Source organism: Pelobates fuscus, chromosome 7, assembly GCF_036172605.1.
Source record: "Pelobates fuscus isolate aPelFus1 chromosome 7, aPelFus1.pri, whole genome shotgun sequence".
Classification (NCBI taxonomy): domain Eukaryota; kingdom Metazoa; phylum Chordata; class Amphibia; order Anura; family Pelobatidae; genus Pelobates; species Pelobates fuscus.
The window spans coordinates 118101163-118127026 of record NC_086323.1 but is presented as its reverse complement, the minus strand read 5'-3'; positions in this window follow the sequence as shown (position 1 = coordinate 118127026).

Sequence of the window (25864 nt, the reverse complement as noted above, 5' to 3'; positions counted from 1 at the left end):
TGGTACGGGTGGAAGCGGGGAATCGTTTTATTGTGCATTATCTGGATGATTTGGCGGACGGTTGAGTGGGTGGCGGGCCACTTCGGGGTTCCGCTGGCGGCGGATAAAACTGAAGGCCCGACCACGTGTCTGAGTTTCCTGGGTCTGGAGATTGACTCTGCGTTGGGCGAATGTCGGCTGCCCCGGGATAAGCTGGACAGGCTTCGAGGGGCGGTGGCTGCTGTGGCCGGGGCGCACAAGGTTACTCTGCGGCAGCTCCAGTCTTTGATTGGGCTGCTCAATTTTGCATGTCGGGTCATTCCAATGGGAAGGGTCTTCAGTCGCAGTTTGTCGGCCGCTACCGCGGGGGTTCGGTCCCCGCACCATTTCATCCGGGTGTCGGAGGCCATGAGAGCGGACTTGGGCATCTGGGATGCCTTCTTGCGGGTTTTTAATGGGACGGTGTTGTTCCGGCAGGAGGGCCAGTCGTCGGCCGAGCTTGAGCTTTTCACGGATGCATCGGGCAGCGTGGGCTTTGGGGCATATTTTGGTGGCTGCTGGTGTGCGGGGAGGTGGCCGGACTCTTGGGGTTCGAGCCCTCTTATGCGCAACTTGGCTTTCCTTGAGTTGTTCCCGTTGGCCGTTGCGATGGCACTGTGGGGCGACGGGCTGCGCGATCGGAAAGTGGTCTTTTTCTCGGATAACATGGCAGTGGTTCACGCGGTGAATCGTCAGTCTGCGGCCTCGAGGCCGGTGGTTAAGCTGCTTAGGCGACTGGTATTGCTGTGTATGTCTCGGAATGTTGTTTTTCGCGCGCGCCATGTTCCCGGCTATTTGAATGAGGTGGCTGATGCTCTGTCTCGTTTTCAGTGGTCCCGATTCTGGCTGGTGGCGCCGGGGGCATCGAAGGAAGGGCAGGCTTGCCCGGACGAGATTTGGCAGCTGGGAGGACTTGTGAAGGCTTCTCTGGCACCGGCCACTTGGGCCTCGTACAGTAAGGTTTGGGGCTTGTGGGAGCGGTCGCTGGACGGGTTGGCCATGGACGGCGGGGATGCCCTGCGGGATGCTTTCCTGTGGTACACCTGTCAGTTGCTGGCAAAAGGGGCGTCGCCTGCCATGGTGGACAGGTCCATGGCGGCGATGGCATTTTGGTTTAGGTGGCATGGGAAGGAGGACTTTACCAAGACCTTCGTCATCAGGCAAGCCCTGAAGGGTTATCGCAAGGGACGCAGGTCGCCAGATACCAGGCACCCGGTGTCGGTTCAGCTACTGGGGGACTTGGTGGGTCTATTGCCTGAGATCTGTTTCGATGGGTTCGAGGCTTCGCTGTTCAAGGTGGCGTTTATTTTGGCGTTTTTTGGGGCATTCCGAATTGGGGAATTGGTGAGCGCTAATAAGATGGTGCAGGGGGGCCTGCAATTTTCGGGGGTTCGTGTCTTGGATGGGAAGGTGGTGGTGCACCTTGGCAGATCCAAAACGGACGTCCACGGCGTGGGCCGGGACGTGGCACTGGGGGCCTTGCCGGGCTCGGCTTTGTGCCCGTTGGCTGCTACGGCGGAGTACCTGGCGCGGAGGCCAGCGATGGGGGGTTCCTTGTTGGTGCATGCCGACGGATCGTCCCTATCTCGGTTCCAGTTCACGAAAGTTTTTCGGTTGGGCTTGGGCAAGTTAGGGCTTCGTGCTGAACGATTTGGAACGCACTCGTTCCGTATTGGGGCGGCCACGGAGGCGGCTCGGTTGGGATTGGGGGACGAGGTGGTGAAGCGGATCGGGAGGTGGGAATCAGTAAGATTCCGTTCCTATGTCCGGTTGGGTCTGTTGGAGTAATGGACTTGGGGACCGTTTTATGCAAAAAAAAAAAAATAGACTTGTAACTGGCTATATTGAAATGGTTCACTGTGTTGTTTGGGCTGGGGTGGGGGTCTCTGTCGGACTTCCCTCATCATTTGTTTTTTCCCCCCCCAGGGCGTGAGGCATGGATCGTGGGCCATTCGTTTGTCTTCTGGGCCGAGAGGAGGGCCGCAGCTCGAGCGCGAGGCCAGCAGCTGGGTTTTCCGAGAGGCCAGTTGGCAGTTCGTTGGTTTGGGTATCGGGGATTTTGCTGGGGGGATGTTTGTGGTACGCTGTTTGGGATGCTGGCAGCAGGATACGCGCCAGACTTGCTGGTCCTACATATTGGGGGTAATGACCTGGGCCTTACGCCGCAACGCCGGCTGGTGAAGTGGATGAAGCAGGACATCAATAAGTTGAGAGGCCTGCTTCCGGGGGTCATGTTGGTCTGGTCGGAGATTGTCCCGCGGCGCCGGTGGCGGCACGCTCGGGATCCGGTGGCTATGGATAGGTGCAGAAAGAAAGTGAATAGCTTGATGGCAAGCTTTGTCCGGAAGGTAGGGGGTGTGGTGGTAAGGCACCTTGAGCTGGAGGAAGGGTTGCCAGGATACTACCGCTCAGATGGTGTTCACCTCTCGGATGTGGGTTTGGACCTGCTCAACTTGGGTTGGCAGGATGGTATACGGATGGCTCTGTTTCTTCGGGGTGGCGGAGCTCAGACAGCTTAAGGGGTCAAGGTCTGAGCTTGTGGCGGGACGGGGAGCTGAAGGAGAGGAAATAGGCTCCCCTGGATGAACGTGAGGTGGAATAAACAGATTGTGGTCATCGGTGGTTGAGAGGTTTCGAGTCCTGGAAGTGGCTCAGAACCTGGTGGGGCAGGGGTATCCGGGTATACCCCTGCCGTGGTTAATGGATGGTTGGCACTTTGGAATAATGTTGGTGTATGTTATAAATATGTATATGTGTTATTATATGGGGGTCATTGCCTTTTGTATGGTAGCCGAAGGAACAGGATGCGAGGGGGCGGAGTATGGGGGGCAATGACCCATGTTTTATCTGTTAATTTTTTATTATTATTATTATTATTATTATTATTAATACTATTATTAATTATTGGTTAATAAAGCTGTGGACAAATTTCCCCATATTACTTAGTGTCTGTGTGTTATTGGGTTAGGATATGGGGGTGGTTTGTCCTGGATTCCGACTGCCCAAATGGCGACTATACACCTGTCATGTACTTGTATGTAATGTTCGCATTTTTTGTGTTTACATGTAGTGTTCGCGTTTAAATGTGTATGTACATTTGTGTGTAGTATTGGTGTTTGAGTACAGGGATGTGTTTGTATATAATGTTGGAGTTTGACTGCAGAGGTGTATTTGTATGTAATATTTGTGCTTGAATGCAGGGGTATGTTTGCATGTTGTGCTGGTGTTTTTTATTGCTGGGATGTATGCACATATACTACCACATGGGATATACTAGGTATATTTACACAAATATACATATTAACACACAGCACAGATACACACATAAACACACACATTGACACACAGATGCACACACCTTGACACACACACACACAAAAACAGGGCCGTCTTTAATATTGATTGGACCCTGGGCAAGCATTTGCTTGGGCCACTTGAACCCGGCCCTCCTAAAATGGTACCTGTGGCAAGGTGAGTGTGCAAGGGCTAGAGGAGTGAATGACACAATGTTGGGCAGTGACACAGATACATATACACCCTAATACAAATACACAAACACATACATACAGGTACACAGACACACAGGTATGCATACACAGGTACACACACACATGTACAAGTACACATACACAGCATACACAGACACACAGGTACATATACACATAAGTACACATGCACAGACACACAGGTACACATACACTGACACACTACACACTGACACACAAGTACACATACACTGGCACAAAGGTACACAAACACAGATATACAGGTACACAGACAAAGAACACAGGTACACATACATTCTGACACATAGGTACACAGACACACAGGTATGCATACACAGACACACAGGTACACATACACAGACACACAATCTTACATACACACTGTAACGGATCGACGGGCACCCCGACTGGATACCTCCGTTGATGGATGCTCCTAGCGCTTCCTGAGGACTCCAAGCACTGCGGCAGACACCACAACCACCGAACCTTAGAAGCATAGAGAATGCTCTCAAGCATATGAATGCTGTAAACAGCTGAACAGGAAAAGCATACAATCAGCTTACACTCCTGGCAATCAGCATACAATCCAATTCCTCCAAGAACGAGACGACACTTCGTTTTGAGGTCAAGCAGAACTGACTGTACTTGCACATACATCCTCTTTTATTCACAATCCACAAACATAGTACTGCCCACAGGGTTTTGAGAAACAACCAATCAATCCGTACAATCCACACAGACACTCCCACACAAAATCCTCCCCTCTGCCTGTGATATGATTACTGAACACAATGGGTAATATAATTATCATAGGCAGATAAATACAGTTTTTACAAAATATTAATAACTTCCAAAATATACATGCCATTCACATAATCCGAATCAGCATGCTTGAAATATACACATACTCAAAAATCAGGGCAATTGGTTCAGGGGTTAAAAAGTTAAGGGAAAGTCCTATTTGACTAAATGAAGCATGGCTTTTCTGCCCAAAACCAGTTCCACAGAGTTTTCTATCCTGGAGATAATTGGGAAGTAATCCAATTATCTCCAAGGACAGAGGCAAAACTCCATTAGCCACATGGTAGCAAACTACAATAAAATACACAAAAATATATAACTGTGCAGCTATTGCATAAAACAGGTACATTCCACATATCACCAGATAGCTTAGATCTGAGCGCACATTATGACTGAATGCCGCTCAGATCACATACCTACAGTTCAATTGCCATGGAGCCAAAGTCTTTCACATAGTCTTTCGTTATACGAATGGGCTTCATGGCATAGCTATCTGGGGTAACACCGCTCACATAGGGCTTTCGGGTCTTTGCAGGGTAAAATCAAGCATTTCAACATGGGGCCATAGTCACAGGGCAGGAGGCTGGCAATCTGTCTTCTCCAATGCCCAGTGGCGAGGCTGGTTCTTCCACACACACAAACTCACTTCCTCTCAGCAGGCCAGTGGGGGAACAAAGACACAGGGGCCCGGCCGCCTGCGTTGAAACACAGAAAGAGGGGCCTGGCCATAGGGATACCTGTGACAGGGGCCCAGCAGCGTCTCTGCAGGGAAACAAAATGATAGGTGCCTGGGCGTGGCCCGCATGGAGACAAGGTTAAAGGGCCCGGTCTGGTGAAATATTAAAGGGCCGCTGTCCCCTGATTAAACTCTTGTGGGCTCAAGGGGCAGCTGCTTTGGGCCCCTTAGGAATAAAAGGGCCCAGGGGCAGCTGCCCTTTTAGCCCTGTGTTAAAGATGGCCATGCACGCCAACACAAAGATACATACATACAGATACACACACTTAAACAAACATATACATATCATTATTTTTATATTTGCAGCCACCCTCCTGTTATTATACATTTTGTCTGCTGGAGGGTGGCTTGCTTGAGGCTTATGTGTGGGGGTCATGCATTAGCTGTTCACTACTTCTATCTCTCCCCTATGCTGCCTGTGCCTCCTCCCTCCCGTGTGGCACTCTCTATAGCTTTGAGGAAGTGACAGGCTGTAACTTCCTCCCATGCTGCAGATACTACAGGAGCCCAGTCACGCTCTTAAGGACCATGGCACCTTTTCAGCAGTACCTAAGTGCATGGGCCATCTGATGACTCCCCCTGCAGCGTGTAGGCTTGGTGCATTGCACCAGCTGCACCAGCAGTAGTTCCCAGGCTATATTTTGTGCAGGTCTGATGTAAACAAAAGAACAGCTCTGTTTCCACAAAACTGTGTTTTCCAAAAAAAATTTGCAATACAGTATCCAATTAACTTTAAAGCAGCACCTCCAAGAGAAGAATAGAGGGATGGGCATCACTATAATGCTCTTTCAGCAGTAAATCTTGCAAAGCATCAAGGGAGATGAAGTCCATAATATCTGGAGTACGGAAGGTTGACTAAAGTATAATAGTGTATTTTATTGAAACACACAGCAAGCAGAAGTTAAAACCATGACTTAAAGAGATGAGCGACTCATCTCTAAGGCTCACTATCAGATACTTGGATAAGCGTTTTAAATTAATTCATATATTTTGATACATATATTTATAACGGATTTATTTTTGATATTTTAATATTTTCCAAAAACATTTTTTTTAAAGTTTATCCAAAAATGTGAAATCGTTTGAATGAAAAAGTTATCCAAAAATACTAAAATTGAGGCCCTAATTGGATACAGCGTTACTTTATTGCGAAACACTACAGTGAAACAAAGTGAATGCAAAAACCTTGTGATTTCAGCTCCTCTACAGCCTATAGTTGGTCCACGGAATGGGGGCAGGGAATTACATTAATTTTCTATATTAGTCTGGGTTAGAAGACAGTGCCCTTGACACGTATTGACGGTGCAGAGGTCATGCAGCTGCGAAGCAGCCTAGTATTGCGCTGAATGTTATCGCTCCCACTTGTTTTGACAGCATTGCATTTCTGCACAACCCTGCACAGTACCTTTTCACAGATTCTCTCATTATAGGAAAAGCCCTTCTGAAATTCTGTTAGTTCCACAATAGTGATAGAAGGCAATAGCATAAATTCTATTTATAGTGGAAAAATAAAGTATGGTTGTATATATGCTATAACTTAAATATGATGGGTGAGCAGCATTTATAAGCAAAAGGATAACATTGTCTTGCAAGATCTTGATTGAATATTTGATTCTGATGCACCAGAAACATATCTTGGAAACCAGTAAATAAAAGTATGAGGTCTGCTGGTCACTATGGAGTCACGTAGCTTGTAACGCAGTCTGTTACCGTCTTCCAAGATGCCGCTATTATCCATTTAATAAGTCAATTTCCACTGCCTAACCTTTCTTACTGGGTCTGAACCTCCTGGATTTTTGGATGGTTGGAGTTATTAAATTATACAATATTTTACTGGGAAGGATACAATGAGATTTCTCAAATGTTCCAATATGTCCTTTGGAATTAAAGTTATACTACACGTCATATAGCCTTTTATGCTCTTTTACTCAGTAATGGTGCAAGGAGCTCACAGTCTCTTCTCTTTTCATTCAATTCAATGCAACTGCAAGATGTGCAAAATATGCTGCAGCAATATACCCAGGGGCAATGTTCAATTAGCCACCCACCCGTGTGTGACCTGAGATTCAAAGGACAGCACTATTTGCTCCCTGACGTGATACTCTGCATTACCGAGCACTCATTTAACATATTCGGTTTTGCAGTATGAGGGCCGATACATAGACAGGCAGACAGGGATAAATAAAGTGGATGGGCAGTTGGACTTATCTCTAATGGGGATATTAGGCAGCGCCATGAAAATTAAAATTAGCTTCAACTCCTATTTTGTACTTAGTGTACAGGGCTGTAGTGGTTATGATGCTACTCAAAAGTAATATAATCAAGCATAGCTCGTATATCACCAGCAAAGCCCTATTTCTTTTGTTGCTTCCCAGAAATTTCTTCAGTGTCTTCAAGCATAAACTATTGCACTTACAGCATAAAAAATAAAACCCATAGTAAATCCAGGTATAGCGTATTATTGAGCATTGTACCTGCTAAATCCCTTTGCCCAATAGAGTGCAAAATCACACAGTTCACCAACCCAATGAAAAGTCCATTTCAATATACAGTTCTTCAAAATACCCATATAGGGAATACATGCATCCAATAGGTTCATTACAGTAGACTGGTGTATTTAAGGGCCACTCTGTCCAATCATCCATTAAGTCTGCCCTTAGTGTGATACAATTCCCAGATTTTACTAGTTACATGACGTAAAGTCATGATTTTATTAAAGACACGGAGGCGAGTATTATGCATAACTCTTTCTTTATTTCCTCAGCAGCAAAGATAGAGGAATATAAATATTATCAAAATGAAAGAAAAAACTGTATAGGCACAACAGGCAACCAATCACATAACAGAGGGAGTAACTATATAAGTCCTGTGTCTCCCACAATCCTCCTCTTTCTTGCGAAACCGAAGACCAGGTAAGAAGAACGATATCCCACTTGACCAGAACAGGAAAACGGGAACAAAGCGATAACTTCAAGCTAAAAAAGACAGAAAAATATGGTAATTTCCAAACTCGAAACTGTAGACTTACCAAATACAATCATTGTGAGTCATAGACAAAACTGAGCTCTGAAAAATATAAAAAACAAAATTAATAATCAGTATAAAACTGCATAAAGCCGTACTCAATGACATAAAGACAGACCAAATTGCAACATACCTGAAGAGTCCAAGAGCATCTCATATCTAAGTCCCACACCGGGAGGGTGGGAGGGAATAATACCGTGTTTCCCCGAAAATAGGACCTACCCCGAAAATAAGCCCTAGCCGAATTTTCGGGGTGGGCTGCAATATAAGCCCTACCCCGAAAATAAGACCTAGGCATTTTACCTTTGGCGGGACTTCCTTCTTCTATCAGGAGGGGGAGGAGCGTTGCGGGCCGCGGCATCGCGCAGCGTGATGACGACGTGCGCAGCGTGATGACGACGTGCGCAGCGCCGTCAGTCTGCCTTCACGGATCTTCAGCGGAAGGATCCATTCCGGGCGGTGAGGCACCCAGTGGTCGGACTCTTTGAACTGTGAGTAGATACCGGTATTTTATGCCTGGGACTTAATTAATTAAAGGGGGGGTGAATTAATTAAAGAGGGGGTGAATTAATTAAGGGGGGTGAATTAATTAAAGGGGGGGGTGAATTAATTAAAGGGGGGTGAATTAATTAAAGGGAGGGGGGATTAATTAAAGGGGTGGTGGATTAATTAAAGGGGGGTGGATTAATTAGAGGGGGTGTGGATTAATTAGAGGGGGGTGTGGATTAATTAGAGGGGGTGTGTGGATTAATTAGAGGGGGTGTGGATTAATTAGAGGGGGGTGTGGATTAGAGGGGGTGTGTGGATTAATTAGATGGGGTGGATTAATTAGATGGGGTGGATTAATTAGAGGGGTGGATTAATTAGAGGGGTGGATTAATTAAAGGGGAGTGGATTAATTAAAGGGAGGGTGGATTAATTAAAGGGGTGGTGGATTACTTAAAGGGGTGGTGGATTAATTAAAGGGGTGGTGGATTAATTAAAGGGGTGGTGGATTAATTAAAGGGGTGGTGGATTAATTAGAGGGGGTGGATTAATTAGAGGGAGGGTGAATTAATTAAAGGGGGGGTGGATTAATTAAAGGGTGGTGGATTAATTAAAGGGGTGGTGGATTAATTAAAGGGGTGGTGGATTAATTAGAGGGGGGTGTGGATTAATTAGAGGGGGTGTGGATTAATTAGAGGGGGTGTGGATTAATTAGAGGGGGTGTGGATTAATTAAAGGGGGTGGATTAATTAAAGGGGGTGGATTAATTAGAGGGGGTGGATTTATTAAAGAGGGGGGTGGATTAATTAAAGGGGGGGTGGATTAATTAAAGGGGGGTGGATTTATTAAAGGGGGGGTGGATTAATTAGAGGGGGTGGATTAATTAAAGGGGGGGTTCAATGTACATACCGGTACCGTAAATAAATAAGCCCTACCCTAAAAATAAGCCCTAGTGTGTTTTGTGTGACTAAAATTAATATAAGACCCTGTCTTATTTTCGGAGAAACACGGTACTCGCCTCCGTGTCTTTCATAAAATCATGACTTTACGTAATGTAACTAGTAAAATCTGGGAATTTTATTAAAGACACGGAGGCTCATATTATGCAAGTTTAAAGCTGTGCTATCACCCGAGATGCAATGTGTTCAATTGGTCTGAAGTAGAAGTCACGAAAGGTCGATTCTCGAGACCAATCTGCCGCTCGCATAATGTCCTCCAGACGACATCCGACTGTAGATGCTTTCGAGGCCATAGCACCGCGCACAGAATGAGGTGTAAATACAGAGGTGTCTATACCTGCTGAAGATAACAGCCAACGCACCCAACGTGCCAGGGTTGGTGTTGAAATGGGCCGGTGAGGTGATTTAAAGGAGATGAATAGGGCATGTAGATCGGACGAACGAAAGGATCGTGTAGCGTCCAGGTAAGCCTTAAGGCAGTCCACCGGACAGAGCGCCGGACACCCTGAGAATCTTGGGTACGTAAACGACTTGGATGCAGACTTAGTCCTCCTGGAAATGTTAAAAGTAACGCCTTCCGGAGTGAAGGCAATGGCATCCCAATCCAGGGCCCTGACGTCGGAGACCCTCTTACATGAAACAGAGTAACATCAGTTACACACCAGTTTGGATGACAGTTGTTTAAGAGTCAGTTCCTGGTTAGGGTACCACGATGATAGGAACTGCAACATCACGTTGACGTCCCAAAAGGCAGAAAAGTGAGGCCGAGGAGGACGAGTGAGGCGAATACCCTTAAGAAGGCGACATACGAAAGGATGCCTGCCGACAGGTGCACCGCCCAGACCCTTGTGACCGGCCGAAATAGCCGAGCGGGAAAGGTTGATTGTGCGGTATGCCTTGCCCGAGTCAAATAAAAACGTGAGGAACTCCAGGATCAGATGGAGAGGGGCAGATATGGGATCCATTGCCCGTTCCACGCACCAATCAGACCACGATCTCCATGAAGATTGATAAGCTGCTCGTGTACCCGGAGCCCAGGCGTTATCGAGAAGCAGGAGAGTTGTTCGTGGAACGTCTGGGATAACCCAGGGTCCCATGAAAGGAACCACGCTACCAGGGGCAACTGGTGCTGCAACACCAGCCCGTGCGAGTTCCCATCCGGAGATTTATCACTGGGCGGACCCCGCCCCCTTTCTTTGGCACCAGAAACAAATTGCTCATAAAGCCTCGGGCGGTGAACGGCAACTCTTCTATCGCGCCCTTGGACAACATTTCCACGACTTAAGTGGAAATCATCTCGTCCTGGTCTGGCGGGAGAGACAGCTCCCTGGGGGTATAAAACTGGACAGGCATGGAAACGAACTCCAGACGATATCCCCTTACGCATTGCAGTACCCAAGCATCTGAGGTGATATCTGCCCACCCTTGGTAAAACAAGGCTAGCCTGCCTGCTACCTGTACATGAGCGAGAGGGGAAGAAAGGGTACTCACCGTAATGACGTCTGCTGGGAGCGCCACCGCGGGGGTATCTGGAGCCCCAAGCTCGTCCCCTGGCTGGAAAGAAGGGAGGGGTTTTCGGGTCCTGAAATCCCCGGGAGGGAAAGAAGGAACCTCTGGTTGCACGGAATGCAGCTCGGAAACCACGGCCGGGTGGACGGTTCCTGCTACGCCCTGCCCCTCCGAAATCCTTGGGTGCGAACACGCGTTTCATGTTCGCCTGCGCCTTATCAATTGCCGTAAAGGTCTTGACATACGAACCCATGTCTTTAACAAAGGAGGTGCCAAATAGCAAGCCCTTATCAGTCGGAACAGGTTCCGCCACAGTCATAGCGGCCAGTTTAGGGTCGATCTTTATGAGGATCGCTTTACGCCTCTCGGCAGACATAGCCGTATTAGCGTTCCCCAGCAAGCAGATAGCCCGTTGGACCCAACCAATGGCCACGTCCACATCCAAAACTGAGTCCCCAGTTCTGGCGGCATCGAGAAGCTTGTATAGCTTCGATAGGGGCCCTAGAGTATCCAGGATCTTGTCCTGGCATCTCTTCAGGGAATGATCAAGACCCTTCTTGCGTTTCCAGCCCGACTTATTTAGGAACTGGGCAATCTGGGGATCAATGTCTGGGGTCTTACAAGCTGCGCCCGGGAGGGAAGGGCGTGGGCATTCGGCGCGCAGTTTATTGCGGCCTTCTTTAGAAAGGGGGGTGCGGATGCGCTTAGCCACATATTGGGCAATATGATCTGGAGGGACCCATTCAGCGGACCGGGGGTGACGTAGGTCGTCCGGGTCGAACAGGGGGTTACCCTGTGGGTCAAAAAGTGTTTTGGCATCCCCAGAGGGGCCTAATACTTGACCCCGGGCCTTGGCAGAAGACCCCGAGAAGGGTCATGCCCGTAAGGGGCAAATCCTCGCCAGACTCACCTTCGTCAAAGGAGTCGTACTCCATAATGTCGGATTCGACTTCCACACTCCGGTTGGTATCCGACCCATCATCTAGGGCTCTAGAACGTTTCCACGAAGTAGCCTTTTTAGCCTGGCCAGGGGCTCTTTTGCGCGTGGGGTGCGCGCTATCTGTGACCGCCTCCAGCGTGTCTGTCATGGCAGGTAACACCTGCATTGAGGAGTGGGAGCCGACATGTCTAGACTTGGCCCTTGCCTTACGGGCTCCAGGCACAGTCTGTGCAGGGGAAGGGGACCCCACACGCAGGGGGGCAGGGGTGGCCAGTGCAGGTAAAACCATAGAATGCAGGGACTGTGAAAATGAGGAAGAGACAGCTCCCATGGCTGAGGCAATAGCCTTCTGTATGGAAGAAGCCATAGTGGCCTCTAGCAGGGCCTGAAACTCTTGAGAGGCCATAGCACCCTCAGCATTATCTATGTGAAAGTCCCCAGAGGGACCTGCAGGTCCATCCTCCCTATCCTGCATATTGGGCAATAACAGTGAGGATAATGAAAAGAATAAATAACTGAAACAGAGCACTAAGGAAGCAGGGTTGATTAACCCACAGAATAACAGTGAGAGTACAAAAAAGGATCAGACCGTTAGTCTTCCCAGGAGACCCAGAGAGGCAACGAGGTGACTGACCGCACGGCAGCACAGGGAGCAGAGCGAGGTCTGTCCAAAATGGCCGCCGCACGTGAGGGAAGCGCTCGCGGCCGGGTCCCCGGCGGGGGAAGGGGCGCGTGCGGGGAGAGTAGAGCACGCAGCCGCGGCCGTGGAAGAAGAAGCGGCAGAGAGGTAGCGCCAGGTCCCGTGCGGAAGCACGTGGGAGCAGGGGAGGGCAGGGAAAGAACCTCCCGGTCGGGGAGAAAAAGACCCCCCAGGGGTCCCTGAGGCAACACTAACGATAGGGAAAACAAACAGAAGAACTACACAATAATGCACAAAAGGGCAATATAAAATCAAGTACATACAAATAAAATGCAAACAGAAAATAGAACCAAGAGCTAAGAGTAAAACACTTATCTGTCTGAGGAAGCAGCAAAGAAAGAGGGGGATTGTGGGAGACACAGAACTTATATAGTTACTCCCTCTGTTATGTGATTGGTTGCCTGTGCCTATACATTTTTTTTCTTTCATTTTGATAATATTTATATTCCTCTATCTTTGCTGCTGAGGAAATAAAGAAAGAGTTATGCATAATATGAGCCTCCGTGTCTTTAATAAAATCAAAGAGCAGATGAAGCAAATGTTAATCTCCCACCCTATAGAATCCTATATTTTTTTCAGCAAATTATACCCTATAGAACAGACATGATTGTGATATCCAGTTCTAAATAACTGCTTGGAGCTAACATTGTAATAATGTTTTTCATGAGGTTTGTTCATAAGGGATAAATGTTTACCTTTATTCCTCTAGATACCTGGTTGGGACTGGTGAGAGTAGTAGTCCCTCGTTGTTGTGATATATAATAACTTGAGGTTATTAGGAGCTCTGAGATAATCATATTACTTGGCAGAGAATTATCAATAACTCCAACAGGTTTAAATATCAATGAACTTCTGAGAGAAGGGACAGCCAGACACTGCCACCTCTAGCCAAACTAGGACTGGCCTAGGTGCCATTGATAGCATACATATAACAGTGAAACCTGGAATAGCCACCGGGCTTCTCTATCATGGACTCTTGGAGTTGGCAATGTCTTGGAGTCCATTGCTAAGATATCTTTATCTGCATCTTGACACTAATTGGACAGGATATAATATACGTTGAATGTAGCTACTGTTTATACGTGATTTAGAGTGAGCATCCTTACAGAGAAAAAAGGGACAATCCACTGCCCCAAAAAATAAATCATATATATATATATATATATATATATATATATATATATATACATATATATCACTGTTTAGTAGATTTAGCCTGAATAAAAACATGAATGAATTTATTGCTGCACTTTTCATTGGGGATATATTTATATATTTCATTAAATGGATAATAGCGTCAATACACTTATATACATACATATATAAAAAACAACTTACAAAAGCTACAGACCTCTTGTTTGCTGCCTTTGCAACCCTTCCCCCTTTCCCCTGCTGCCCCACACACCCACACTAGCCATTAGAGGTCTTAGTTACGTAACTCCATGAAACAACGCTGGATATCTTTGCATGAAGACGTCCAGATTCTTGAAAATCCCCATAGGAAAGCACTGAGTCAACACTTTCTTATGGGGAAGGCTTTATATGCGATAATGATAAAGGGAGAGTACCCCTGCAAAGAGAAAGTGGTTATAAGTGAGCTAAATCCAAGGACCATATTCCATATAAGTAAGCATTTATAAACATTCTTTTTAAATTGAGTCCACGGTTATTGTCATGAATTACTAGTACTTTCAACATTTATAACATGTATGCTAGTTTGTTCTGATAATTGCCTTCACCTTTAACATAGCACCTCCAGAGCTGAAATAAAAGAAACAAAAAACAATGCACATTTGCAGCAGCAGCAGGCATTGTGATTACTGACATTTAATTTCTTGCCTAGCCAATCTAAAATTAGAAATGATTGAAGTTTACATAATAACATCCTTCAAAATGAAGTTATCTTACTTGATGACAATCCTCCCTGGACAGTCAATCAGCAGGATGGAATACTCTCTTCCTGGCTGGTAGGATCAGTTTTGTGCAGCTTTTGCATGTGTGGTGGAATCTCGGTAAAAATAAATTTAGTAGGCCGAGGGGGGCGGAGCCTAACAGCCGAGGCAAGCAGTCGCAATATTCCGGAGCTCCGAGGCCCAAACGAGAGAAAACTGACAAAACCCCAACTTACCGACACCCGGACCAAGGCAAAAGCCCAAGACCTACATCCCAACGATATGGGACGCAAAACCGGCAAGAAAATCCCGAGGAAAAACAACCCGGGACTCACCATAGGAGACATGTGGCGGCAGGCCCGAGGCGCAAACGAAGCCAACATGGCGGCGCTCCATGGAGGCTGCTCGGACTTCTCCGATGACCTCTCAGGTGAGGAATACCTACCGACCCACACAGCAGGACGGCCCTCACCACCGACCAACGCCACTCAGGACCCCACACCAGTGACGGTAGCGATCCTTAAGCAAATGCTGGCAGACTATCACAATGGCATCCACAAAGAGATCGCTGCACTGAGGGGGATCTAAAGGGGGTGACCAGCCGACTAAATACGCTAGAAAACAGAACCGAAACGAACTCCGAAGACATAAAGGAGCTCAAACGCATGGTACAGGAGCTGCGTCTGCAACAACGCTCTCACGACTACCGCATGGCTGAAATCGAAGATGCCAGGCGGCGAAACAACCTCAAACTCAGGGGGCTCCCAGAGAGCGCCACAGATGCGGGCCTACCACAGACCATCAAACGCCTGCTCGCTATGATACTACCACCGGCGCAGGCAGAGCACATTCACCCAGAAAACAGCTTCAGAATCCCCAAGTCACCAAAAGGCACCCACTGGGTCTACCAGGGACACTATAATAGTTCTCCGGAACGGTTCCGACAAGATGGCGATACTAGATGCCCTGCGGGGCAAGACGCCTCCACAGTTTGATGGCAGGACTTTAAATTTTTACGCAGACCTCTCCAGCGGCACCTTAGCTTGGAGACGGTCCCTCCAGCCACTTACCGCCCTACTCCGCCAAAAAGGCCTCAACTACCGCTGGCGACCAGCTCACACCCTCACGGTCCAACAGGGACCTGACTCGCACCAGATCCGGGACTTAAGCGACGCAGCACCACTTCTACTATCCTTAGGCCTCTCTATGGACTCCATCCAACCAAACGGCCAGAAGAGCCAAGCTTCCCCGCAACACAGCTGGGACCCAACCAGGACCGTCCCGTTTGTCCCACAGGGCCTCACACCGGAACCCATACGCCACCATCACCACTTGAACAGTGATGGACGATCACAGGGACTATCGGTTCCAATGACAAGCACGCCTGTGGTGGTCGACTTAAACCTGTTTCTTTTTTATCCTTTACTTTTTCCTGGAAACCAACTTCAACACAGCTCACTCTCTAGATCCTTACCTATGGTTGGCATCGAGGGTACCGGGACACTTGGACAGAGCAACACCAAACCCAAGTTACGCTGGTTTAGTCACCGACCCGGTTGGACCCAATCACACAGCTCGAGCACTGTATGCTCTCACGCTGTTCCGTACGCACTTGTTTTTTCTTTTTCTTTTCCTAAGCATGCCGCACTTCGACAAATGTGACCACCCATAGACCTAAGATTCCATGCCAGATTGCTGTAAGCTACACGCATAGCCCGCCTGTACCTTTTACTCAGCCAAAATTCACAAAATGTGTTACTAATTGTTCTATTTATGTTATTCTTTGATTATTTCCCATTTACATGTAAACATCAACTCAATTCAATATCAACACGTACTAGTTTGCCTGTACTGGCATACTTTAATTATGCACCATAAATACCTTCATTAATGGAGTACTGCAAGAGTCGCCTAAACAGACTTGCTCACTTTGCTGGGTAGACTAGTGGCACTGTAACGACCAGCTCCACGGGGCTAGTGGGAACCCTGACTTACCTATCACGGCTACACTCATACCGCACTCCACCCCTACACTAGCATAATGTAGTATACACAGTCACCCCACACTTCAGTAAGCTACATCGCACCCAACAACTAACTAACCTCGGAAGATCACTCATCTCCTCTCTCAATGGCATTATACACCGTAAACCGTGCGCACCTTTATGCATTCCCACTAGGAGGGAGTACACTACAGATCTCATCTGCTCACTACCCCACTGTTGAATATAGCACACACAGGTACAGCCTCATACCCTACTTAATTTAAAGGTGTTAAGACACGCACATACCTTTATGCAGACTACAAGACGTTGAATGCCCTAGGATTGACAAGCATGTTTGGTAATGAGCATAGATATGATCTCGCAGCCGAGACGCAGTAAACGCACAGGCCGTAATTGTCTGGCAATGTAAATGTCTGTAACGTAATATGTCATAGCCCATGTATCTCTGGGCATCATACTTTATCCTACCTAACACGCACCATGAGCATTTGAACTACCTACACCTGTTCCTATATACACGTTAAACTTATAATTTAGCTAACAAATACACAACTGGGTTAACATAACCAACATATCTTGCTCAGTAACATGTTGTTATCTCTTTTGTTCGTCCGCGTATAAATGTTATAAATTTGCAATTCGTGTACCTACTAATGCTGACACTTGTGTACCGTATGACATTAGATTGGTTTTACCACGTTTAACTATGTTTAACAATATGTTTACAAGTTGTTCATAAAACAAAAAATGTGCCTGTACCTCAATGCCACGCATGTATAAATTTACGATATCGACATGATTATGTCTGCTGTTGTGGCAGCGTATATCTTTCTGTCAAACCATGCACAATAAAAAATAAAGAATTATAAAAAAAAAAATTAGTAGGCCGAGATTACCACGTGGCATGTATACGTGCATATGCTGACGTATCAATCAGTTGGTTGCACGAGGCAAGATACGATCAGTAGTGTACGGAGCATGTGCAAGAAAACAGGATATAGTATTCCCCTCCTCCATTGTGCTGGACAGGCCATGCGGTCAAGCAGGAAGTTAATTCTTATTTGTATTTGATTGGTCAAGAGAATGTGCGGGTGGAGCTTAATATGGGAGGAGTTATGTGCCTATATAAGGAGCCTGCACTATTGTCCGGGGCTCAGAACTTGCTGTATTTTGGTGACATTAGTCCCTCTGAGTCCCGATCGGTGATCCAATAAAGAATCTCTTCCTTCCTGAAGAAACCTGTGTCCATCTCTCTGTGCTTGGCTTCCGTCAGTTTCTCCGGTATCATTTGGTGCATTGGCCGGGAAGCTCATCGTTCAACGGTAGCTGAGAGGCAGAGGCGTGAGACGGCCTATCTTTGCCCACGTTCTCTACGGCTGCACCCCTGAACTTCTGCGTGGACCTCCCTTCGTCTCGGCACCACTGGTCTGTTGTCCAGGAGATCATCGGCCTCTACGTAAGAAGTGCTGGGGTGTCCCCGTCGATGAGTGTGAACTCAGGTTCAGGAACGAGGAGGTAAGACGACCGCTGTTTTAGACGGCGGACCCACTAGGGGTATACCGATTGTGCGGTAGGCCCAAAAGGGGTTTAAATCTGTGTATGGAATCTGCCCCCTCTGTCGGAGGGAAGGAGCGAAGGCGCACCGCTCAATCGAACGCTCTTTAGTAAGACCGTTTGATTTGGTTTGGAGTCAGGCGGGGTCCTGTGTAAATAGCCCTAGCCGGACACCGGTGTCTTGTCTAGACTAGCGTTCTAGGGTGTATATTACGTTCGCTAGGTCGGAGGGACCGGGAGACTAAGCGGCGCCTGTGTAAATTCGGTTCGCTAGATCTCAACCTATCTTGGCTAAGTGGGAAGGCGTGTAAATTTGGAACCCACTAGATTTTTGATAGAGTAAATAGACTAAGAGGGTTCTGTTGTAAATTCCGCCCTCTAGTTCGCTATATGTGGTGCTTGGGCAGTGTGGCTAACCAAAACGGGTGTAAATAGTTTTAGGTAGTCCATTCAAGGTACTGGCCAATAGTTTAGTTGGGATTGTATATGTGTTAAAGATTGTTAGTAAAGTGTATATCTTGTTAGATAGTGCGAGCTCAGCCGTCTAGCGAGAGTGTTAATAGTGTGTTGCTGTATCATAGTGCACGGTACCATAACCCTGTATATTTACTGACACTGTATATAAGTACTAATCATTGTCGTCTATTGCATGTTTAACACCATAACCACTAATAATTGTATTGTGACCTTAAATTGTGCTTTGACCTATGCTAACCGTACTGTAACCGCTATTTGTAAAAGACGATGTTACTGGGGTGTGTTATAGACGGGTAATTCATATATAGAGAATTATAGCGTGGGTGACTGTATAGTTTCGCCAAAGGGCATAATATTGATTATTTAGTGACTGGTGTAACAGCTGTGTGTGTACGGGAATTCCCTGAGTGTTTATTGTGTTATTGTGTACGTTTCACTTGGTAACCGTACCACGTGGTGCTGTTGCCGAAGGAAACGGGTGTGACTGTTGAATATAACGCGTGCATAGTATTCGTTGTCAACGACGTTCCATTGATAAGTATGGGCGCGTCGGAGTCAACGATTTTGGATCCCTTAGGTTGTATGGTAAAGAATTTTAAAAAGGGATTTAAAACATGTGATCTTGGGGTTAAAATGTCTCCTGTACGTTTGGTCACTTTGTGCACTAGGGAGTGGCCTACTTTGGTTGCGGCATGGCCGCCACGTGGTAGTTTGGATCCAGCTCTGGTACAGCGTGTACACGTGGCTGTATCAGGTAGGCCTGAACTTTACGGACAGTTTCCATATATTGATTGTTGGAGACAGGCCGTAAACGACTCGCCAAGATGGATTCAGATATGCCACGAGGAGCAATGTCGCCTCATGGTGGCCAGGACTTGTTTGTCCACTAGGGCTATGGTTAGGCCCATTTTGGACACGCCCCCTGAGTCCGAGATCCCTTTGCCGCCCCCTTACTTCCCTATAGGAAGAGGTGACGCGAGTGCAGGAAGTTCTATACCCCTCCCCTCATTGCCCCCATCCACTTCCGCTTCCTCCTCCAGTACAGAATCCACCCCCCCTCGTATTAAACCTTCCCTTCCGGAACCAGAACCAACCCCCGTTAGATCTGAATATCCTGATTTGGCGCCACTTCAAACTTCCGGTCAAGCTTCTTCTAGCTCGGCTGGGAGTATTCTATTTACCAACTTTTCCCAAAATCAAGCTCCCACATCCTCATGCCCTATTACCCCCCGACTGGAACCTCTAACCGACGCCTCTTTACGTAGCCCTATACTAACCCGACAACTGACCGGTACCCAACAACTCAAACATTACCAGATGCCTCTTCGTCTGAATCCTGGGTCAGCCTATCTCGATGCCGCAGGGCAAATGGCATATGCTGACCCAGTCTTCGTATATGTCCCGTTCACGACTACCGATCTCTTGAATTGGAAGACCCACAACTCCTCGTACACTGAGAAACCACAAGCTATGACCGATCTGTTCACCTCGATAGTTCAGACACATAATCCGACATGGGCTGATTGCCAGCAGTTATTAATGACATTGTTCAATAATGAGGAAAGGACTAGGATTAACCAAGCGGCCATTAAAGCGCTAGAGGATGAAGCCCGTGCTTTAAACCAAGCCAATCCAGCAGCATGGGCCGCAACACATTATCCTAATACCGTTCCCGACTGGAATGTTAATGGCGCAGATATGGTTCAACTAAAAGCCTATAGAGACGCTATAATTGCTGGCATGAAAGCCGGAGGGAAGAAAGCTATTAATATGTCGAAGACAGTTGAGGTGATTCAGAAAAGTGATGAAGCGCCCAGTGTCTTTTATGACCGATTATTGGAGGCATACCGTTTGTATACCCCCTTTAATCCGGAAGACGCTGATAATTCCCGAATGGTAAACTCCGCCTTTGTCAGCCAAGCTTACGGAGACATTAAGCGCAAGCTGCAGAAGTTAGAAGGGTTTGCAGGTATGTCTATCACCCAACTAATGGAGGTAGCGAATAAAGTGTACATGAACAGGGAAACAGAAAGTAAGAAAGAGGAAGAGCGCAAGATGCGTAGAAAGGCAGATATGCTAGCGGTAGCGATCGCAGGCGTAGATAGACGGGGAACAGATAGAGGCGATAGTAGATGGAATAGGGAGCCTTTGAGTAGGAATCAGTGTGCGTATTGTAAGGAAGAAGGGCATTGGAGAAACGAGTGTCCGCAAAGAGAGCAGTACGAGAGAGACCTACCCAGGGCAGGTTACGGAAACTTTAGAGGCAGAGCGAGAGGTAGAGGAGGCCCCGGAGGGAGCAATGGTAATAGAGGAAGTAATGGGAACAGAGGAAGTGTAAGGGAAGATAGGTACTATCCAGCAGCGCAAAGGTCCCGCGATAGAGAAGGTAGGGACTTTGTAGGATTGGCTGATACGGTCATGGAGGACTATTGATACCGACCGGGCTCCATCCCCCTTGGTCGAGCGGAGCCTATGGTCGATGTATCAATAGGGGGAAAAAGGAGTGCGTTCATGATCGACACTGGTGCTGAACATTCGGTGGTGACTAACCTAGTTGCTCCTCCATCTGGAAGAACTATTACTGTAATAGGAGCAACTGGAAGAAGTGCTGCAAAACCGGTTCTTAAAAGTCGACTCTGTACATTGGGAGGCCACGTAGTAAAACATCAATTCCTTTACATGCCTGAATGTCCAGTCCAATTGCTGGGACGTGATATGCTATCCAAATTACAAGCGCAGATTACGTTCCTACCAAATGGAACAACATCCTTAAAGTTTAGTGGACCTTCAGGTATTATGACATTATCCGTACCAAAGGAAGAAGAGTGGCGACTTTATACAGCGTTGACTAGCCAAAACCCTAGGAGTGATGAATCCTTTTTCAACATACCAGGAGTTTGGGCAGAGAACAACCCACCAGGACTAGCCCGCAATATTCCACCTATTAAAATTGAACTAAAACTTGGGGTTTATCCAGTGAGCCTAAGACAATATCACATCCCGCAGAAGGCTAAGAAGAACATCCAATCTTATCTGGATAAGTTCATACGGTATGGTATCCTAAAATTCTGTACTTCCCCCTGGAACACCCCATTGCTGCCTGTTCAAAAGCCCGGTACAGATGAGTATCGACCTGTGCAGGACTTGAGAGCAGTCAATGATGCGGTTGTTAGCATACATCCAGTTGTACCCAATCCATATAACCTGCTTGCTTTAATTCCGGGCGGGGCTACTTACTTTACAGTCTTAGACCTCAAAGATGCCTTCTTTTGCCTTCGAATTGCCGCAGAAAGCCAATGTATCTTCGCTTTCCAATGGGAAAACGCTGTGACGGGCTCAAAACGCCAAATGACCTGGACAAGACTGCCCCAAGGGTTTAAAAATTCGCCTACCCTATTTGGGTCAGCTCTAAGTCAAGACCTACTGGATTTCGAGTCCATCCCAGGAGAGTGTGTATTGTTACAATATGTAGATGACTTGTTGATAGCAGCAGTTACAAAGGAAATATGTCAGCAAGCAACGCACGATCTACTACACATTCTCTGGAAGGCAGGATACAAGGTGTCTAGAAAGAAGGCTCAGTTGTGTTTGCCAACTGTCAAATATCTGGGATTCCATATCTCTGAAGGTCAAAGAATTATGGGGCCAGAGAGAAAAGAAGCTGTATGTCAAATACCGATACCCAAGAATAGAAGACAAGTGCGAGAATTCTTGGGGGCAGCAGGCTTCTGTAGGATATGGATTCCCAGCTACGCGATACTGGCAAAACCTCTGTATGCAGCTATCAAGGGTACAGAGCACGACCCCCTTCTTATGGACTCAAGAACAGCAAACGGCATTTGAAGATGTGAAGAAGGCTTTGATGAGTGCCCCAGCATTAGGTCTGCCTGATCACACACGACCATTCTACCTGTATGTACACGAGCAAAGAAGAATGGCTGTGGGAGTATTGACACAGTACTTGGGATCATGGCAAAGACCTGTTGCCTACATGTCTAAGCAACTGGATGCAGTGGCCAGCGGACTTCCACCTTGTCTAAGAGCCGTAGCTGCTGCCGCCCTGCTAGTAGCTTAAGCCGATAAACTCACTCTGGGTCAAGAACTTTATGTACGAGTCCCACATGCGGTACAGACGTTGTTGGATTACAAAGGAAATCATTGGTTTAGTAACAGCCGTATGACCAAGTATCAAGCAATGTTGTGTGAAAACCCAAGAGTGCATTTAGAGACTGTAAATACCTTAAATCCAGCTACCCTTTTGCCACAACCTACTGAAAGTCAACATGATTGTTTGGAAGTGATGGATGAAGTATTTTCAAGTAGACCAGATCTTCGTGATTTTCCCATCCAGAACCCCGATGTTCAATATTACACCGACGGCAGTAGTTATGTGAAAGAAGGGATCCGCTATGCAGGATATGCAGTAACAACGATAGACAAGGTGATAGAAGCTCGGCCACTGGCAAAAGGAACATCAGCACAAAAGGCAGAATTGATAGCACTGACACGAGCGTTACAATTGGCTGAAGGTTTAAGAGTGAACATCTATACGGACTCCAAGTATGCGTTTTTAACCACTCATGCCCACGGAGCTTTGTATAAAGAAAGAGGACTATTGAATTCAGAAGGCAAAGAAATCAAGTACGCAGCTGAAATCCTACAACTATTGGAAGCAGTGTGGGAGCCGAAAGAAGTCGGTATTATACATTGTCGAGCGCATCTGAGAGGAGATGGTGATGTAACCAAAGGAAATCGGATGGCAGATAGTGCAGCTAAGCGTGCCGCTGAATCAGGAAGACAGGAATATGTGGAGCATATAGCTGCTCTTATACCAACTCCACTGTCTCAATGGACTCCAGTTTATACAGCTCAAGAAGAGGAGTGGTTAAAGACTGAACCTGGAAAGTATTTGGAGAACAGATGGTATCAGTTAGAAGATGGAAGAATAGTCATTCCAGCATCACTAGCGGTAGAAATTGTCCAAAACTATCACAACGGGACACATTCTGGGAGAGATAATACAGAAGAATCTCTCAGAAAACATTTCTACATACCAAGATTGTCCAACTTGAATCAGGCCATTGTACGAAGATGTGTAACGTGTGCTAAAAATAATGCAAGGCAAGGACCAGTAAAGCCACCAGGAGTCCAGTTTATGGGGGGACTCCCCATGTCCGATCTACAAATTGACTATACAGTAATGCCTAAATCTGGTGGACATCGCTACCTACTGGTAGTTGTGTGCACCTATTCAGGCTGGGTAGAAGCATGTCCTACTCGTACGGAGAAAGCAGGAGAAGTTGTGAGATTCCTGCTACGAGAAATAATATCCCGATATGGACTACCCTGCTCTATAGGATCGGACAATGGTCCAGCTTTTGTTCATCAGTGCCTACAACAACTGACTCATATGCTTGGTATAAAGTGGAGGCTTCATACGGCATATAGACCCCAGAGTTCTGGTAAGGTAGAGAGAATGAATAGAACTATTAAGAATCAGTTGGCTAAAATGTGTCAGGAAACCCAACTTAAGTGGAACGTTCTCTTGTCCATAGCTCTATTGCGAATCCGCAGTACACCTACCAGAAGGATGGGCCTCTCTCCTTTTGAAATCATGTATGGGCGACCACCTCCCGTACTTGGTAACTTAAGGGGGGATTTGAGTCAGTTGGGAGAAGGAATTACCCGGCAGCAGGTTGTAGAGTTGGGTAAGACTATGGAGGAGGTACAGAAATGGGTACAAGATAGATTACCTGTGAATATTTATCCCCCAGTTCATAGTTACCACCCAGGAGACCAAGTGTGGATTAAAGAGTGGAATAATGTACCGTTAGGGCCCAAGTGGAGAGGTCCTTATGTTGTTCTTTTGTCTACCCCTACAGCGATAAAAGTAGCCGAAGTGACTCCGTGGATACATCACTCCAGGGTTAAACCAGCAGCAGTCGATTCTTGGCAAGCTACAGCAGATCCAGAGAATCCCTGCAAGATCCGGTTAAAGCGCACGACTCAGTCGGAGTGACGAGGAACCTTGTGGATTACAAATTTTATTGTTACAGAGATTTGGTAAGTGAGTGAGAAGGCCATAATAAAGCCTGTCCGCTCACCAACGAGTGTATAAGTCAGGAAAAGTCTCGAAGGGACCCCTGTGAAGACGAGCAGAACTCCATTACCTGCAGCCCTTACATCCTGGAAGCTGAGGTGCCTTCGCACGGACGAAGACTGAGGATGACGACGAAAGATGTGTTTCTGATAATGTTTTTATATGTGTATTTTTATATTCAGGAAGGTAGAGGTACCGACATTCCTAGCTGTGAGGTATGCATTAAGACTACAAGAACAGGTAACCACATTTCCCAGACCCTAATTTGGCATTCGCAATACGAGTGTAAAGGAGATGTATCAAGATGTAGATACTTAAATATAGAATATAGTGTGTGCCATTTAGGAGTAGGAGAACCTAAGTGCTTCAGTCCAGAGTATCAACCGCGTACGATTTGGTTGACTCTCAGGAATGGAGATCCTCAGGGGACCCTAATTAATAAAACGGTATTAGAATCCGTATATTCTTCAGGTGTTCTGCTATTTGATGCGTGTAAAGCAATATCAAGTGGTAGAAAGCCGTGGAATGTATGTGGGGATCTTAGATGGGAGAGAACGTATGGGTCTAACGATAAATATATTTGTCCCAGTAGTAAAAATAAGTATGTGAGCCCTAGATGCCCAAATAGAGATTATAACTTTTGCCCATATTGGTCTTGTGTGGGGTGGGCAACTTGGGGACAGACCGCAGACAAGGACATGATTGTGACTAAGTTGCCTACCAGTCCATATTGTAAGTCTATGGAATGCAATCCAGTCCATATACTTATAAATAACCCCAACAAGTTCTTAGATAAATATGGTAATTTATTTGGGTTCCAAATATATGGGACGGGTTTAGATCCTGGGACAGTATTGCTTATAGGGATAGAGACTGATACGGTATCCTCCCAAACTCATCAGGTATACCATTCCTTTTATGAAGAGATGAGTATAGATAATAAGATCCCCCATAACGCTAAAAACCTGTTCATTGATTTAGCCGAAAGTATTGCCGGTAGTCTTAATGTTACCAACTGCTATGTGTGTGGAGGTACTAACATGGGAGACCAATGGACTTGGGAAGCAAAGGAGGTAATGTCCGGTTCTGAGGCAGTTGAACAATTGATATCTTCACAAGCCGATTATCAGATGAGTGTTAGAGGTAAATCTGAGTG